Source organism: Moschus berezovskii, chromosome Y (genome assembly GCF_049115385.1).
Source record: "Moschus berezovskii isolate FMDL1 chromosome Y, NW_MosBer_1.0, whole genome shotgun sequence".
NCBI lineage: Eukaryota > Metazoa > Chordata > Mammalia > Artiodactyla > Moschidae > Moschus > Moschus berezovskii.
In genome coordinates this window covers 12,371,505-12,391,376 of record NC_142489.1, presented here as the reverse complement: position 1 = coordinate 12,391,376, position 19,872 = coordinate 12,371,505, and the positions used below count along the sequence as shown (strand labels likewise).

Here is a 19,872-nt window from a genome sequence, read left to right as displayed (position 1 = left end):
GAGAAATATCTGCTTAGGTCTTTTGACCACTTTTTCATTAGGTTGCTCATTTTTCTATTACTGAGCTCCATGAACTGATTGTATATTTGGGAGGTTTTGTTGGTTTTTTTTTAGTTGTTTCATTTTCTATTATTTTCTCCAATTCTGGAAACTATCTTTTGACTTTGCTTATGGTTTCCTTCATTATGCAAAAGATATTAAGTTTAAGTAGTTCCAATTTTCTTACGCTTGCTTTTATCTCCATTACTTTGGGAGGTGTGTCAGACAGGATCTTGCTGTGATTTATGTCAGAGAGTATTCTGCCTATGGTTTCTAGTGTATGTTTAGGTCTTTCATCAATTTTCAGTTTATTTTTGTGTATGGTGTTGGAAAGTGTTCTAGTTTCATTCTTTTACATGTCGCTGACCAGTTTTCCCAGCACCTATACTGAATGGATTGTCTTTTCTCTATTGTATATTTTTGCCTCCTATTATGACCAACCTAGATAGTATATTAAAAAGCAGAGACATTACTTTGCCAACCAAGGTCCGTCTAGTCAAGGCTATGGTTTTTCCAGTGGTCATGTATGGATGTGAGAGTTGGACTGTGAAGAAGGTTGATTGCAGAAGAATAGATGCTTTTGAACTGTGGTGCTGGAGAAGACTCTTAAGAGTCCCTTGGACTGCAAGGAGATCCAACCAGTCCATTCTAAAGGAGATCAGTCATGGGTGTTCATTGGAAGAACTGATGCTAAAGCTGAAACTCCAATGCTTTGGCCACCTCATGCGACGAGTTGACTCACTGGAAAAGACTCTGATGCTGGGAAGGATTAGGGGCAGGAGGAGAAGGGGACAACAGAGGATGAGATGGCTGGATGGCATCACCGATTCAATGGACGTGAGTTTGAGTGAACTCCGGGAGTTGGTGATGGACAGGGAGGCCTGGTGTGCTGTGATTCATGGGGTCGCAAAGAGTCGGACACAACTGTGCAACTGAACTAAGCTGAACTGATGTCAAAGATAAAGTGTCCATAGTTGTGCAGATTTATCTCTGGACTTTCTATTTTGTTCTGTTGATCTGTATTTCTCTCTTTCTGCCAGTACCATACTGTCTTGGGAGAAGGCATTGGCACCCTACTGCAGTACTCTTGCCTGGAAAATCCCATGGAAAGAGGAGTCTGGTAGGCTGCAGTCCATGGGGTCGCTAAGAGTCAGACACGACTGAGCTACTTCACTTTCATGCATTGGAGAAGGAAATGGAAACCCACTCCAGTATTCTTGTCTGGAGAATCCCAGGGATGGGAGAGCATGGTGGGCTACTGTCTATGGGGTCGCACAGAGTCGGACACGACTGGAGTAACTTAGCAATAGCAGCATACTGTCTTGTTGACTGTAGCTTTGCAGTCAGTCAGAAATCAGGAAGGTTGATTCTTCCAGTTCCATTTTTTCTTTCTCAAAATTACTTTCACTCTTTGAGGTTTTTGTGTTTCCATACAAACTGTGAAATTATTTTTTCTATGTCTGTGAAGCATACCATTAATAGTTTGATAGGGATTGCATTGAATCTATAGATTGCTTTTGGTGATACATTCATTTTCACCACACTGATTCTTGCAACCCGACATTGTTTATTTTTCCATCTACTTATGCCATTTTTTATTTCTTTCATCAGTGTTTTATGATTTTTATGTATAGATATTGTGTTTCTTTATGTAAATTTATTCCTAAGCGTTTTATTCTTTTTGTTGTAATGGTGAATGTTATTATTTCCTTAATTTCTCTTTCTGATTTTTCATTGTTATCATATAGGAATGCAAGTGATTTCTGTGTATTAATTTTATATCCTGCACTTTTAGTATATTCAGTGATTCACTCTAGTCATTTTCTTGTGGTATCTTTAGGGTTTTCTATGTAGAGAATTATGTCATCAGCAAACAGTGTTTTTACTTCCTTTGCAATCTGTATTCCATTTATTTCTTTTTCTTCTCTGATTGCTGTGGCTAGAACTTCCAAAACTATATAGAATAATAGTGGCAAAGGTGGGCACCCTTGTCTTCTTCCTGATTTTAGAGGAAATTATTTCAGTTTTACACCATTGAGTATAAAGTTTGCTGTGGGTTTGCCGTACATGGTTTTTATTATGATGAGGTATGTTCCTTCTATGCCTACATTCTGGAGAGTCTTTTTAAATCATAAATGGGTGTTTAATTTTGTCAAAAACATTCTCTGTATCTATTGCAGTAGTCATGTGGTTTTATCTTTCAATTTAAAATGTTGCATCACATTGATTGATTTGTGAGTATTGCAGAAACCTTTCATCTTGAAATAAAATGTTCATGATGTATGACTTTTTAAAAATTTATTTATTTTAATTGGAGGCTAATTACTTTACAATATTGTAGTGGTTTTGCATTATGTTGACATGGGTATATATGTGTTCCCCATCCCTCTGGGTCATCCCGGGGCACCAGCTCTGAGCACCCTGTCTCATGCATTGAACCTGGACTGGAGATCTGTTTCACATATGATAATATACATGTTTCAATGCTATTCTCTCTAATCATCCCACCCTCGCCCTCTCCCACAGAGTCCAAAAGACTGTTCTATACATCTCTGTCTCTTTTGCTGTCTGGTATACAGGGTTATCATTATCATCTTTCTAAATTCCACATATATGCGTTAGTATACCGGAGAAGGCAATGGCAAGCCACTCCAGTACTCTTGCCTAGAAAATCCCATGGATGGAGGAGCCTGGTAGGCTGCAGTCCGTGGGGTCGCTAAGGGTCGGACACGACTGAGCGACTTCACTTTCACTTTTCACTTTCACAAATTGGAGAAGGAAATGGCAACCCACTCCAGTGTTCTTGCCTGGAGAATCCCAGGGACAAGGGAGCCAGGTGGGCTTCCGTCTATGGGGTCACACAGAGTTGGACACGACTGAAGTGACTTAGCAGCAGCAGCAGCAGCAGCGTTAGTATACTGTATGGGTGTTTTTCTTTCTAGCTACTTCACTCTGTATAATAGGTTCCAATTTCATCCACCTCATTAGAACTGATTCAAATGTTTTCTTTTTAATGGCTGAGTAATATTCCATTGTGTATATGTACCACAGTTTTCTTATCCATTCATCGGGACAAGAAAATATAAGGTACCCATAGGTGCATGGGTTTATTTCTGGGCTTTCTATTTTGTTGCATTGGTCTATATTCCTCTTTTTGTCCAAGTACGATACTGTCTTGATGACTGTAGCATATTCTGAAATCAGGAAGGTTAATTCCTCCAGCTCCATTCTTATTTGTCGATACTGCTTTGGCTATTTTGGGTCTTTTGTGTTTCCATAAGAATTGTGACATTTTTGGTTATAGTTCTATGAAAAATGCCATTGGTAATTTAATAGGGATCTCATTGAATCTGTAGATTACAATTGGTCATATAGTCATTTTCACAATATTGATTCTTCCTACCCAGGAACATGGGCTATCTCTCCATCTTTTTATGTCATATTTAATTTCTTTCATTAGTGTCTTATAATTTTCTGTGTGTACTTCTTCCATATCTTTGGATAACTTTAGTCCAGATATTTAATTCTTTTTGTTGCAGTGGTGAGTGGGATTGATTCCTTAATTTCTCTTTCTGAATTTTCATTGTTAGTACATAGAAATGCAATTTCTGTGTATTGATTTTGTATCCTGCAACTTTGCTATTTTCACTGATTCACTCTAGTAATTTTCTCCTGCAGTCTTTAAGGTTTTCTGTGTACAGTTTCATGTTGTCTGAAAACAGTGAGAGCTTTATTTCTTTCCCATCTGGATTCCTTTTATTTCTTTTTCTTCTCTGATTGCTATAGGTAGGAATTCCAGAGCTATGTTGAATAATAGTGGTGAAAGTGGCCAGCCTTATCTTGTTTGTGATCTTAGGGGAAATGCTTTCAGTTTTCAATATTGAGAGTAATGTTTGCTGTAGGCTTATCATATATGCCCTTTCTTATGTTGAGATAAGTTCCTTCAATGCCAGTTTTTGAACAGTTTTAATCATAAATTGGTGCTGAATTTTGTCAAAGGCTTTTTTTGCATCTATTGAGATTATCATATGGTTTTTATCTTTCGATTTGTTAATATGGCATATCATTTTGATTGACTTGGTATACTGAAGAATCCTTGCATCCCTGGGATAAGCCCAACTTAATCATGGTGTATGAGCTTTTTGATGTGTTGCTGAATTCTGTTTGCTAAAATTTTGTTGACAAATTTTGTGTCTATGTTCATCAGTGACACTGGCTTGTAGTTTTCTTTTTTTTAAGTTGTCTTTATCTGGTTTTGGTATTGGAAGGGTAACAGTCTGAAAGGTCAGGGGTCTCCAAACAGAAGAAATAGGCTGCAACTGTCAGATACTTTTTTAATCTCTCTCTGAAGTGCCAGGAGGAAACAAACTACAAGTGTTAAGATTTTTTTCCCTTCTTGATGCAAATCTAAAAAGATGTTTCTCTTAAAATTCTTTGTTGCCATGTCAACACATACCTCCACCTGAACTTAATTTTTCTCAACCGTTCAGCTAATCATGACGTTTTTCTTATGGAAAACCAGTGAGGTACTATTTCACACCAGTCAGAATGGCTGCTATCCAAAAGTCTACAAGCAATAAACGCTGGAGAGGGTGTGGAGAAAAGGGAACCTCTTACACTTTTGATGGGAATGCAAACTAGTTCAACCACTATGGAGAACAGTGTGGAGATTCCTTAAAAAACTGGAAATGGAACTGCTGTACGACCCAGCAATCATACTCCTGGGCATACACACTGAGAAAACCAGAACTGAAAGAGACACATGTATCCCAATATTCATCACAGCACTGTTTATAACAGCGAGGACATGGAAGCAACCTAGATGTCCATCTGCAGACGAATGGATAAGAAATTCATGGTACATATACACAGTGGAGTATTACTCAGCCATTAAAAGGAATACATTTGAATCAGTTCTAATGAGGTGGATGAAACTGGAGCCTATTATACAGAGTGAAGTAAGCTAGAAAGAAAAACACCAATACAGCATACTAACACATATATATGGAATTTAGAAAGATGATAATGATAACCCTGTTCATGAGACAGCAAAAGAGACACAGATGTACAGAACAGTCTTTTGAACTCTGTGGGAGAGGGCAAAGGTGGGATTATTTGGGAGAATGGCATTGAAACATGTGTATTATCATATGTGAAATGAATCGCCAGTCCAGGTTCAATGCATGATACAGGATGCTCGGTGCTGGTGCACTGGGATGACCCAGAGGGATGGTATGGGGGGTGGGGGTGGAGGTGGAAGTGGGGTTCAAGACAAGGAACGCATGTACACCCGGGGTGGATTCATGTCAATGTATGGCAAAACCAATACAATATTGTAAAGTAATTAGCCTCCAATCAAATAAATAAATAACAACAAAAAAGAAAATATTTGTTTTAAGCTATGTTAATAGCAAGGAGAGATAAGAAAGCCTTCCTCAGTGATCAATGCAAAGAAATAGAGGAAAACAACAGAATAGGAAAAACAAGAGATCTCTTCAAGAAAATTAGAGATTCTAAGGGAACATTTCATGCAAAGATGGGCTCGATAAAGGACAGAAATGGTATGGACCTAACAGAAGCAGAAGATATTAAGAAGAGGTGGCAGGAATACACAGAAGAACTGTACAAAAAAGATCTTCACGACCAAGATAGTCACAATAATGTGATCACTGACCTAGAGCCAGACATCTTGGAATGTGAAGTCAAGTGGGCCTTAGAAAGCATCACTACGAACAAAGCTAGTGGAGGTGATGGAATTCCAGTTGAGCTATTTCAAGTCTTGAAAGATGATGCTGTGAAAGTGCTGCACTCAATATGCCAGCAGATTTGGAAAACTCAGCAGTGGCCACAGGACTGGAAGAGGTCAGTCTTCATTCCAATCCCAAAGAAAGGCAATGCCAAAGAATGCTCAAACTACCGCACAATTGCACTCATCTCACACGCTAGTAAAGTCATGCTCAAAATTCTCCAAGCCAGGCTTCAGCAGTATGTAAACCGTGAACTCCCAGATGTTCAAGAAGGTTTTAGAAAAGGCAGAGGCACCAGAGATCAAATTGCCAACATCTGCTGGATCATGGAGAAAGCAAGAGAGTTTCAGAAAAACATCTATTTCTGCTTCATTGACTATGCCAAAGCCTTTGACTGTGTGGATCACAATAAACTGTGGAACATTCTGAAAGAGATGGGAATCCCAGACCACCTGACCTGCCTCTTGAGAAACCTGTATGCAGGTCAGGAAGCAACAGTTAGAACTGGACATGGAACAACAGACTGGTTCCAAATAGGAAAAGGTGTACGTCAAGGTTGTATATTGTCACCTTGCTTATTTAACTTATATGCAGAGTACATCATGAGGAACGCTGGGCTGGAAGAAGCACAAGCTGGAATCAAGATTGCTGGGAGAAATATCAATAACCTCAGATATGCAGATGACACTACCCTTATGGCAGAAAGTGAAGAGGAACTCAAAAGCCTCTTGATGAAAGTGAAAGAGGAGAGTGAAAAGGTTGGCTTGAAACTCAACATTCAGAAAACAAAGATCATGGCATCTGGTCCCATCACTTCATGGGAAATAGATGGAAAAACAGTGGAAACAGTGTCAGACTTTGTTTTTTTGGGCTCCAAAATCACTGCAGATGCTGATTGCAGCCATGAAATTAAAAGACGCTTACTCCTTGGAAGGAAAGTTATGACCAACCTTGATAGTATATTGAAAAGCAGAGACATTACTTTGCCGACCAAGGTCCGTCTAGTCAAGGCAATGGTTTTTCCCGTGGTCATGTATGGATGTGAGAGTTGGACTGTGAAGAAAGCTGATCGCCGAAGAATCGATGCTTTTGAACTGTGGTGTTGGAGAAGACTCTTGAGAGTCCCTTATACTGCAAGGAGATCCAACCAGTCCATTCTAAAGGAGATCAATCCTGGATGTTCATTGGAGGGACTGATGCTGAAGCTGAAACTCCAATACTTTGGCCACCTCATGAGACGAGTTGACTCCCTGGAAAAGACTCTGATGCTGGGAAAGGTTGGGGGCGGGAGGAGAAGGGGACGACGGAGAATGAGATGGCTGGATGGCATCACCAACTCTGTGGACATGAGTTTGGGTGTACTCCGGGAGTTGGTGATGGACAGGGAGGCCTGGCGTGCTGTGATTCATGGGGTCGCGGAGAGTCGGACACGACTGAGCGACTGAACTGAACTGAACTGAATGAACTATGGATTTACTGTTGACTCTGTCTTCAAGTCGGTTCCTAAGACTCAGAACTGAGTTGCCAACCCTGTATGTTTTACTAATACACTATTCTCCTACTCTATGTTAATGAAACTCTACCTTTACTTGAAAACCTTCCTTTTATCAAGATCCATGGCAGTCTTTTTATGGCCTGGGATGACCCACCTGGTGCCTAATGTTATCTCAAAATTCATGTTGTGAGTAAGGGGTCTGGTGACATTCTCTGAATTTTGAGACGTTTCTTTCTCTAATTAACAGACTGCTAGTAGCTATATAACATCTAGCTAAAGGCTAATGGGGGGCACTCTTTCTGCCCCTTTCTGATGTGTATGTCAGAAGCTTTCTCTCTCTTATATTTTAATAAATATTTATTACACAAAAACTCTGAGCAATCAAGCCTTGCCACTGGCCCCAGATTGAAATTCTCTTCCAGAGGCCAAGAATCCTTGTGTCTTTCATGGTTTAGCCGCAACCTTTATTAGCCACAAGCAGTATCAGGGTGACACTGGCCTCATAAAATAAGTTTGGAAGTTTTCCTTCCTCTGCAATTTTTTGAAAGAATTTTAGAAGGATAGGCATTAGCTCGTCTCTAAATGTTTTATACATTCTCTTGTGAAGCCATTCGGTGTTGGGATTTTTTTTTTTTTTTGGAAGATTTTCAATTGTAGATTCAATTTCAGTGCTTATAATTGGGTTGTTCATAATTTCTGTTTCTTCCTGGTTCAATCTTGGAAGATTACACTTATGTAAGTATCTGTCCGTTTCTTTCAGGTTATCCATTTTATTGCCATATGGTTGTTCATAATAGTCTCTTATCATCCTTTGTATTTATGCATTGTCTGTTGACCGCTCCTTTTTCATTTCTAATTTTGTTGATTTGATTCTTCTTTATTTTTATTGACGAGTCTGCCTAAAAGTTTGACGATTTTGTTTATCTTCTCAAAGGACAAACTTTTCGTTTTATTAATCTTTACTATTGTCTCTTCCTTTCTTTTTCATTTGCTTCTACTCGGAGTTTTATAATTTCTTTCCTTCTACTATGTTGGGGTTTTTTGTTCTTTTTCCCGTTGTTGTAGGTGTAAAGTTAGGTTTCCTATTAGATATTTTTCTTGTTTCTGAGGTAGGATTATATTGCTATAAACTTCCCTCTTAGAGCTGCTTTTGCTGTACCTCATAGGTTTTGAGTTGTCATGTTTTCATTGTCATTTGTTTCTAGAAATTTTTGATTTCTATTTTTATTTCTTCATTCACCTGATGATTATTTATAAACATGTTGTTTAAGCTCCATGTATTTGTGTTTCTTCCAGTATTTTTTCTTGTAATTGGTATCTAGTCTCATAGCATTGTGATCAGGGAAGGATGCTTGATATGACTTCAGTTTTCTTAAATTTACTGAGGGATTACTTATGACACAAGATGTGGTCTCTCCTAAAGAATGTTCCATGTGCATTTGAGAAGAAGATATATCCTTCTGAAATTGGATGGAATGTCCTGAAAATATCAATCACCTCACCTCCCTAGGATGCCCTCCTAGGGGTGTTGAGCAGCAGAAAATGTAGCACACTCAAAGGGTATGGCAACTAGTCCTGGCGAATATGCTCCAGTATTCTTTCCTGGAGAATCCCCCTGACAGAGAAGCCTGACAGGCTGCACTCTCCAGGGTCACAAAGAGTTGGATACAACAGAAGCAACTCTGTGCACAGAGATGCAAAAAAAATTTTTTTGCATGCAGCAGCTCTGCCCCAATGAGAATCGAGCATAAAGGTGGCACAGCTGTTTGGCTTTCAGGGACCCTGAGCGGTTCCAAGTGTGCAGGTTCACTGACTGCCTCCACTGCAGGAGTCATGGCCCTATCACAGTCTTTTTTCAAGCCTCTTTTAGCTGGCAGTGAGAAGGTCTCTTTGGCCAGGTTTTCTCCCTGGCTCTGCCTGTTCAGGCACTTAGAGGGCTCTCTTGCCTGGGGTATTTTTCTGTTGTTTGGAATATCAGGCATATAGAGGGACCCCCTTGGCTACAGTCTTACTCTGTAGTTTTGTGTATCAGTCACTTAGAGGAGCACCCTGGGTGGGGCCCTACTTTGTAATTCAGTAAGCCAGGCATTTGATGGGCCAGCCTCTCTATTGTTCAGCTGTGGATGCTGATGTGTGGGGAAAGAGGCTATGGTGATGGTTTCACCCCCCTGTGCATGACTCAGCAGTATCCTCTTGCTTCCATGGCTGTACAGTTTTCCTCCATGGGTATTTTCCACCACAATCTCCTGCCTCACATCCCCTCAAACAGTCTGTCCACAGTCAACAGCAGCCCTCGCCCTGGGATTGCTCCACAATCCCTAAAGTCTAGCTCCCAGTCTCTGCACCTTCCAGGGGACCTGCATCCCTGTCCAGGATATGTATGAATGCAGCAAGGACTGTCTGTTTCTCAGTCCATTTAGGCTGCCACAGATCAACTGTTTCACTCTCAGCCATAAATATTTCTCCTCTGACTCAGGGAACTGTCCAAATGTGAGGATAGGACCCCTGCTTCAGTTACCCCACCCGCTGAGGGCAGGTCCAGTCCTACTAACACTCCTGTTTCTCCCGCTAGTTCCTTTGTCCTACCGAGGTTTGTGGTTCTACATATTCTTTCGCACTGGTCAGGTACTCCTGTCTGCTCTCAGCTGGTATTCTCTATGCACTTCTGTATCTGAAGGTGTGTTCCTGATGTATCCTTGGAGAGAGATGCACTCCACATCCACCTACTCATCCACAATCTTGTTCCTTATCCCCTAGGTTTTTTATTTGATTTCTCATTTCTTAAGGTAGGCTTGTATGCTCTAACATTCCTTCAGCTTTTACTGAATCCCAAAGTTTTGGTTTGTCATGTTTTTATTAACATGTGTTTCTATGCATATTTTTTATTTTCTTTTTAATTTCTTCAATGAACTGTTGATTATTCAGAAGTGAGTTGTTTAGCCTGCATATATTTGTGCTATTTATAAATTTTCCCTGTAGTTGATATCTAATCCTATAACACTGTGATCAGAAATAGTGCTTGAAACAATTTTAATATTTTAAAATTTAGCAAGGCCAGATATGTGGCCCAGTATTGATCTATCCTGGATAATGTTCCATGTTCACTCTAGAAAAAAGATGAAGTCCATTGTTTTGGGATAAAATGCCCTGTAGATATCAGTTAGGTCTAACTGGACCAATGTTTTGTTTGAACTTGTGTTTCCTTGTTAATTTTCTGTTTGTTTAATCTATTAGCCAGAAGGTATGTTTAAGTCCCCCACTATTATTGTGTGACTATTAATTTCCCCTTTCACACTTGTTAGAATTTGCGTTGTGTACAGATGTGCTCCGATATTGGGTGCATATATATTTACAGTTGTAATATATTCTTCTTGGATTAATCCCTTGATCATTATGTAGTGTCCTTCTTTGTCCTTTATGATGGCCTATATTTTAAAGTCTATTTCATCTGATATGAGTATTGATACTCCTGCTTTTTTTTTGGTCTCCATATGCATGAAAGATCTTTATCCATCCCCTCATTGTCAGTCTGTATGTGACTCTAGGTTTGAGGTGAGTCTCTTTTTGATGCATATTAGGGTGTTTTGTATCTATTCGGTCTTTGCCTTTGCATTGGAGTAGTTAATCCATTTACATTTAATGCAATTATTTATATTTAATATAATTATTGATAAGTATGATCATGTTACCATTTACTTTCTTATTTTGGGTTCGTTTTTGTAAATGTTTTCTGTGTTTTCTCTCTAGAGATGATCCTTTAGCATCTGTTGAAGAGCTGGTTTGGAGGCACTGAATTTCTCAGCTTTTCCGTGTCGCTAAAGCTTTTGATTTTTTCTTCAAAAATGAATGAGCACCTTAGCTGGGTAAAGTAATCTTGGTTGTAGGTTTTTCTTTTTCATTACTTTAAGTAGATCCTGCTATTGCCTCTGATATGCAGAGTTTCTACTGTTATATCAGTTGTTATTGGAATACCCTTCCATGTTATTTGTTGCTTTTCTCATGCTGATTTTAATATTTGCTCTCTATGTTTAACTTTTGCTAGTTCCATTAGTATATGTCTTCTGGAAAGAAGAGAAGCAAAAAGCAAAAGAGAAAAGTAAAGATATAAGCATCTGAATGCAGAGTTCCAAAGAATAGCAAGGAGAGATAAGAAAGCCTTAGTCAGTGCTTGATGCAAAGAAATAGAGGAAAACAAAAGAATAGGAAAGACTAGAGATCTCTTCTGGAAAATTAGAGATACCAATTTCAAATCCTGAAAGATGATGCTGTGAAAGTGCTGCACTCAATATGCCAGCAAATTTGGAAAACTCAGCAGTGGACACAGGACTGGAAAATGTCAGTTTTCATTCCAATCCCAAAGAAATGCAATGCCAAAAAATGCTCAAACTACAGCACAATTGCACTCATCTCACGCGCTAGTAAATTAATGCTCAAAATTCTCTAAGCCAGGCTTCAGGAATACATGAACTGTAAACTGCCAGATGTTCAAGCTGGTTTTAGAAAAGGCTGAGGAACTAGAGATCAAACTGGCAACATCTACTGGATCATGGATAAAGCAAGAGAGTTCCAGAAAAACATCTATTTCTGCATCATTGACTATGCCAAAGCCTTTGACTGGGTGGATCACAATAAACTGTGGGAAATTCTGAAAGAGATGGGAATACCAGACCACCTGATCTGGCTCTTGAGAAACCTGTATGCAGATCAGGAAACAACAGTTAGAACTGGACATAGAACAACCGACTGATTCCAAATAGGAAAAGGAGTACATCAAGGTTGTATATTGTCACCCTGCTTATTTAACTTATATGTAGAATACATCATGAGTGAACGCTGGGGTGGAAGAAGCACAGGCTGGAATCAAGATTGCCAGGAGAAATAATAATAACCTCAGATATGCAGATGACACCACCCTTATGTCAGAAAGTGAAGAGGGTCTAAAGGGCCTCTTGATGAAAGTGAAAGAGGAGAGTGCAAAAGTTGACTTAAAGCTCAACATTCAGAAAACTAAGATCATGGCATCTGGTCCCATCATTTCATGGGAAATAGATGGGGAAACAGTGGAAACAGTGTCAGACTTTATTTTGGGGGTCTCCAAAATCACTGCAGATGCTGATTGCAGCTATGAAATTAAAAGACGCTTACTCCTTGGAAGGAAAGTTATGACCAACCTAGATAGCATATTAAAAAACAGAGACATTACTTTGCCAACCAAGGTCTGGCTAGTCAAGGCTATAGTTTTTCCAGTGGTCATGTATGAATGTGAGAGTTGGACTGTGAAGGAAGCTGATTGCTAAAGAATTGATGCTTTTGAACTGTGGTGTTGGAGAAGACTCTTGAGAGTCCCTTGGACTGCAAGCAGATTCAACCAGTCCATTCTAAAGGAGATCAATCCTGGGTGTTCATTGGAAGGACTGATGCTAAAGCTGAAACTCCAATACTTTGACCACCTCATGCAATGAGTTGACTCACTGGAAAAGACTCTGATGCTGGGAGGGATTGGGTGCGGGAGGAGAAGGGGACGACAGAGGATGAGATGGCTGGATGGCATCACCGACTCGACGGACGTGAGTTTGAGTCAACCCCAGGAGTTGGTGATAGACAGGGATGCCTGGTATGCTGTGATTCATGGAGTCGCAAAGAGTCAGACACGACTGAGCAACTGAAATGAACTGAACTGAACTGGCATATTTTGCCTTGGGTTTATCCTGTTTGTGACTCTCATCTTCTTGGATTTAAGGGACTATTTCCTTTCCTTAGGAAAAATTTTGACTATTGTTTCTTCAAGTACTTTCTCATGCCCTTTCCTCTTGTCTTCTTCTGGGACATCTAAGATTTGAATTTGGGGCATTTAACATTGCCCCCAGAGGTCTCTGTGGTTGTCCTCATTTACTTCTATCCTTTTTCCACTCTGCCTCATTTATTCCTACCATTCTATCTTCCACCTTACTTCTACCTCAGTAACTCTACAGTCGGTTCCCTCCAGAGTGATTTTATTTTTTTTATTTTTTCACAAGCAAAAATTTACTAAAAACAACAACAACAAACCACCATCCTGGACTCAATAACCGTAAAAGAACAGACGACCCTCAGACCCATTCCAGACTTATCTGACCTGGAGACCCTTCCTGCAAGGGGCAGTTTGAGGGTCTGTGTTTCCAAACCACTTAGAGACATCTCTTGGCCATTTCCTATTCTCTGGAGCACTGCTGCCCACTAATGGTTAAAGAAAATCCCTACGGCTGTTTATGTATTTTCAATTTTCTTTTTCTTTTTTTGGCCAAGCCTGAGGAATGCAGGATCTTAGTTCCTTGATCAGGATCAGAATTGAACCGGTGCCTCCTGCAGGGGAAGCTCAGTGTCTTAACCATTGGACCACCAGGAAAGTCTTCAATTTTCTTTCTTCACTTTTTCTTGTGCTTTCCAAACTTCTTAAAATAAGCATGCATTATTTTATAATCAGAAAATGTTTTCTTTTTTCCCAAAAGTTACCTTGTGTATATATGTTAGTCACTCAGTCGTGTCTGACTCTTTGTGACCCCATGGACTGTAGACCGCCAGGCTCCCCTGCCCCCAGAATTCTCCAGGCAAGAGTACTGGAGTGGGCCGCCACCCCACTCTCCAGGGGATCTGTCTGACCCGGGGATCGAATCTGGGTCTCCTACATTGCAGGCAGATCCTTTACCGTCTGAGCCACCAAAGTTGCCTTAGTGATCACTAATTATACTCTTCATTCTTGGAGAAGGAAATGGCCACCCACTCCAGTATTCTTGCCTGGGAATTTCCACAGACAGAGGAGCCTGGCGGGCCACAGTGGAAGGAGTCACAAAGAGTCAGACACGACCTAATGATCAAGCATGCAGGCTCTGCATGCTGAAAAATTGCCATAATCAAAGTTATCTCCCTGAGGTGTGAGATGCTTTGGGGCTCAATTTTATTTTTCTGCAAGTCTGTGGGAATCTGCAGTCGAGTAGGACTGATGAAACAGACTGTCTCCACAGGCCTGTGTCTGGACACCATACTCACTGTTCCTCTAGAAGCTCCAGCCAAGTCAGAGGCTAATCCATGTCTGTGTCAGCCACCCCAGTTAACCCACTCTCATTTAAGCTCAAAAGTTCCTCAGAGGCCACCCAAGTCCCCTAGAAGGCATGTAGAACTCGCAGGGGCAGCTGTGTCCTTTATGTCGAGGATACAACCCACTACCGACCTGCGACGGAAAGATAGAAACAGAGTGATTTTAATAAGTTATTGATTTGTTCATTATTGATTAGATATTTTTTATTTCTTCTTGGTCCTTGCTGTACATTTCTAGTTAAGTCCTAATCTCTAATCTATTTGATTGTAACTCTATTTTGTTTTCAAGATTGGATCATCTTTATTATCTTATTCTGAATTCTTTTTCAAGTAGGCTCCCTATCTTCTCCTCTTTTGTTAGATTTGGTGATTTTTGTCATATTTCTTCAGCTGCTGTATAATTCTCTTCATATTCTTTAGCTCACTGTTTTGGGGTCTCCTTTCTGCAGGCTGGAAGGTCATGAATTCAGTTCAGTCTCTCAGTCGTATCAGATTCTTTGCGACCCCATGAATCAAAGCACGCCAGGCCTCCCTGTCCATCACCAACTCTCAGGGTTCACTCAAACTCATGTCCATTGAGTCGGTGATGCCATCCAGCCATCACATTCTCTGTCGTCCCCATCTCCTCCAACCCCCACTCCCTCCGAGCATCAGACTCTTTTACAGTGAGTCAACTCGTAGCATGAGGTGGCCAAAGTATTGCAGTTTCAGCTTTAGCATCAGTCCTTCCAATGAACACCCAGGATTGATCTCCTTTAGAATGGACTGGCTGTATCTTCTTGCAGTCCAAGGGACTCTCAGGAGTCTTCTCCAATACCACAGTTCAAAAGCATCAATTCTTCGGTGATCAGCTTTCTTCACAGTCCAACTCTCACATCCGTACATGACCATGGGAAAAACCATAGCCTTGACTAGACGAACCTTGGTTGGCAAAGCAATGTCTCTTCTTTTTAATATGCTATCTAGGTTGGTCATAACTTTCCTTCCAAGGAGTAAGCGTCTTTTAATTTCATGGCTGCAATCACCATCTGCAGTAATTCTAGAGCCACCCAAATTAAAGTCTGACACTGTTTCCACTGTTTCCCCATCTATTTCCCATGAAGTGATGGGACCAGATGCCATGATCTTCGTTTTCTGAATGTTGAGCTTCAAGCCAACCTTTTCACTCTTTACTTTCACTTCCATCAAGAGGCTTTTGAGTTCCTCTTCACTTTCTGACATAGGGTGGTGTCGTCTGCATATCTGAGGTTATTGATATTTCTCCCGGCAATCTTGATTCCAGCTTGTGCTTCTTCCAGCCCAGCGTTATTCATGATGTACTCTGCATAGAAGTTAAATAAGCAGGGTGACAATATACAACCTTGACGTACTCCTTTTCCTATTTGGAACCAGTCGATTGTTCCATGTCCAGTTCTAACTGTTGCTTCCTGACCTGCATACAGGTTTTTCAAGAGGCAGGTCAGGTGGTCTGATATATCCATCTCTTTCAGGATGTTCCACCGTTTATTGTGATCCATACAGTCAAAGGCTTTGGCATAGTCATTGAAGCAGAAATAGATGTTTTTCTGGAACTCTCTTGCTTTCTCCATGATCCAGTGGATGTTGGCAATTTGATCTCTAGTTCCTCTGCCTTTTCTAAAACCTTCTTGAACATCTGGAAGTTCATGGTTCACATATTGCTGAAGCTTGGCTTGGAGAATTTTGAGCATGACTTTACTAGCATGTGAGATGAGTGCAATTGTGCGGTAGTTTGAGCATTTTTTTACATTGCCTTTCTTTGGGATTGGAATGAAGTCTGACCTTTTCCAGTCCTGTGGCCACTGCTGAGTTTTCCAAATTTGCTGGCATATTGAGTGCAGCACTTTCACAGCATCATCTTTCAGGATTTGAAATAGCTCAATTGTATTTCCATCACCTCCACTAGCTTTGTTCGTAGTGATGCTCTCTAAGGCCCACTTGACTTCACATTCCACAATGTCTGGCTCCAGGTGAGTGATCACGCCATCGTGATTATATTCGTCATGAAGATCTTTTTTGTACAGTTCTTTGTATTCTTGCCACCTCTTCTTAATATCTCTGCTTGTGTTAGGTCCATACTATTTCCGTCCTTTATCGAGCCCATCTTTGCATTAAATGTTCACTTGATATCTCTAATTTTGTTGAAAAGATCTCTTGTTTTTCCATTCTGTTGTTGTCCTCTATTTCTTTGCACTGATAGCTGAGGAAGGCTTTCTTATCTCTCCTTGCTATTCTTTGGAACTCTGCATTCAGATACTTATATCGTTCCTTTTCTCCTTTGCTTTTCGCTTCTCTTCTTTTCACAGCTATTTGTAAGGCCTCCTCAGACAGCCATTTTGCTTTTTTGCATTTCTTTTCCATGGGGGTGGTCTTGGTCCCTGTCTCCTGTACAATGTCACGAACCTCTGTCCAGATTCATCAGGAACTCTATCCATCAGATCTAGTCCCTTAAATCTATTTCTTACCTCCACTGTATAATCATAAGGGATTTGATTTAGGTCATATCTGAATGGTCTAGTGGTTTGCCCTACTTTCTTCAATTTAAGTCTGAATTTGGCATTAAGGAGTTCATGATCTGAGCCACAGTCAGCTCCTGGTCTTGTTTTTGCAAAATGTATAGAGCTTCTCCATCTTTGACTGCAAAAAATATAATCAATCTTATTTCAGTGTTGACCATCTGGTGATGTCCATGTGTAGAGTCTTCTCTTGTGTTGTTGGAAGAGGGTGTTTACTATGACCAGTGCGTTCTCTTGGCAAAACTCTATTAGCCTTTGCCCTGCTTCATTCCGTGCTCCAAGGCCAAATTTGCCTGTTACTACAGGTGTTTCTTGACTTCCTACTTTTGCATTCCAGTTCCCTATAATGAAAAGGACACCTTTTTTGGGTGTTAGTTCTAAAAGGTCTTGTAGGTCTTCAAAGAGCCGTTCGATTTTGGCTTCTTCAGCATTACTGGTTGTGGCATAGACTTGGATTACTGCAATATTGAATAGTTCCTTCTAATTTTGGAGTCTGCTCCCTGTGCATGGGGTTGGACTAGTTGTTTGTGAATGTTTCCTGGTTGGAGGAACGTGTGTCTGTGTTCTGGTCGATAGATCTGGATCTCTTTTCTCTGGAGTGTAATGAAGTATCCAGTAGTGGGTTTTTTGTAGTGTCTGTGGGTTTTGGTATGGCTTTGGGCAGCCTGTCTCTTAATGTTCAGTGTTGTGTTCCTCTTTTGTTGGAGAAATAAAATGAGTTGACTTCCACTGGAACTTGTTGTCTCTTGGATGAAGCTTGGGCTCAGTGTAGGTAGGGAGGCCTTTGGGTGGACTCTCATTCATCAGTGTTCCCTGAGGTCAGGAGTTCTATGATGGTCTAAAGTTCTGGAAGTGTATCTCCTGCCTCTTTGTTCTGGTCTTCCTGTTATAGTAGACTCAAGACTTTTCTCTCCATACAGTTCTGAAGACAAAACCCTTAGGTTAAAGATGAAATAACTCTCCAGATCCAGGAATACCCAGAGAGATTCATAGAGTTATATAGAGAAGAGAAGAGGGAGATGGGAGATATATGTGACCAGGATGAAAATAGAGTCAGTAGGGAAGATGGCTATCAACTAATCAAATCGCTAAATGAAACTTAATACTAAAAATAGACTCTTTAAGGCAAAAAATTAACTTAAAAAAAGTCAAATGGCAAAGATTAGGAGTCTAGAATGGAGATTAGACTTTCATAAATACAAGGCAAAACCAATCACAAAAGTTAAAATGAAAAAATATATGGAACTTATTTTAAAATAGGCATTTTAAGAAAGGTAATAGTGGGTTATAACAGTGAAAATTAAAGGAGTAATGATGCTAAAGCTGAAACTCCAATACTTTGTTCACCTCATGTGACGAGTTGACTCACTGGAAAAGAGTCTGATGCTGGGCGGGATTGGGGGTGGGAGGAGACGGGGACGACAGAGAGTGAGATGGCTGGATGGCATCACCGACTCAATGGACATGAGTTTGAGTGAACCCTGGGAGTTGGTGATGGACAGGGAGGCCTGGCGTGCTGTCATTCATGGGGTCGCAAAAAGTCGGACACGACTGAGCGACTGAACTGAACTAAACTGAACAGAACTAAAATTTTTATAAAAATTAAAAAAATAATAAAAATATATCTTGGAATTTCTCTGGAGCTGTTGTAGACATTGTGGGGGTAGTTCACATTGGGTTGCCCCTTGTTTTGGCTTGTATTTCCTCTCAGAGTCTATAGTTGCTCCTCAAAAGCGCAGTCTCAGCTTAACTGCAGGGTTTTAGTCTGTTGCACCTGTCATTTCTGGCGCAGTTCCTCCTTCCTTGCTTATTTTGGCTTCCTCCACAAGATTCCTAAAGCAGCCACTCATTCAGGTGCACTTGCTTTTTTCCACTGTGGAGAGGCAGGTACACTGAAAACAAAGACCCCTGGTGTGTGTGAAGAACACTCACAGTAGATGGATCACATTGGGGTTGCCACAGTCCAAGGGAGCGTGTATTTCCCAGGTCCACACTACTCATGCTCCTGGGTTCTCTGTGACAGCACTGTCCCTGGTGGGCCCTGCGCTTTGTGCACTACTCAGGTCCAAGTCACTCAGGCCCCTGGATGCGCCATGTGCACAGAGACCCAGGTGGGCTGTGATTCTGATTCACCTCGCTTGTCCCAGTGTTTTGATTCCCTGGGTGTGCTGGGAGGGCACAGTCACAGCTGTGCTACACAGGGTAGCTGATCTCAGGCTGTAGCACCCCTGGTCTATGTGAACCCAGGAAGACATGATTAGCCTGCTCATCGGATGGCAGGAGACGCAGTCCCTGGAGCTGAGATAACAGTGGCCCCTTGCCTTCCGCCTCTCGCTGTCACATACCTTCCTCTCTGCATCCAAGGACAGAGAGCCATAAATGGCAGCAAGCTTGCTCTCCTTTGGTATTTGTTAGAGTACAATCATTTGTGGTGAATGCACCAGGTTTCACAGGGTTGTATTAGAGCCTTCCTGGGAGAAATATCCTTTGTTTTCCTTTGTCTGTCTACTGTTCCTATAGTCTGGATTGCTGTGTCACGTTACCCCCTCAGAATGTCCTCAGGGTATTCAACCCCAGTCCTCACCCTATGAACTAACCTATATTGCAGCCCATGCCTCTGTGCCCAACCCCCACTTGCTGCAGAAAGATGCAGGGTGTGAGCTGCTTCTTTCCTGGTAATTGTGCTTTGGTGCAAATTTTGTGGTGATTTTATTTGCAGTCATGTTTTCCTCTGAGATTATAAAGCTCCCTACTTAACCCACCTATTGTGTGTTTCCTATTGTATGGAAACTCCTTCTCCTTCCTGACTCCCTCCACAGGATGGGTCTCCATCACTAAATTCTTTTTTTCTCTTTTCATCTTTTTTCCTACCTCCTTTCAAAGAAATTACCTTGCTTTTCTGGGTATCTGGTATCTTCTGCCAGCATTCAGAAGTACTTTTGTGGAAATTGCTCCAGATGATCTTTTGAATGCACTTGTGGAA

General features: G+C 40.9%; 1 pseudogene; it reads left to right on the top strand.

Moving 5' to 3' along the window:
• The window catches only part of LOC129557923 (ubiquitin-like modifier-activating enzyme 1), a 40,212-nt pseudogene extending 20,644 nt beyond the window's left edge, over positions 1–19,568 (top strand).
• Positions 19,569–19,872: the final 304 nt, after the last annotated feature.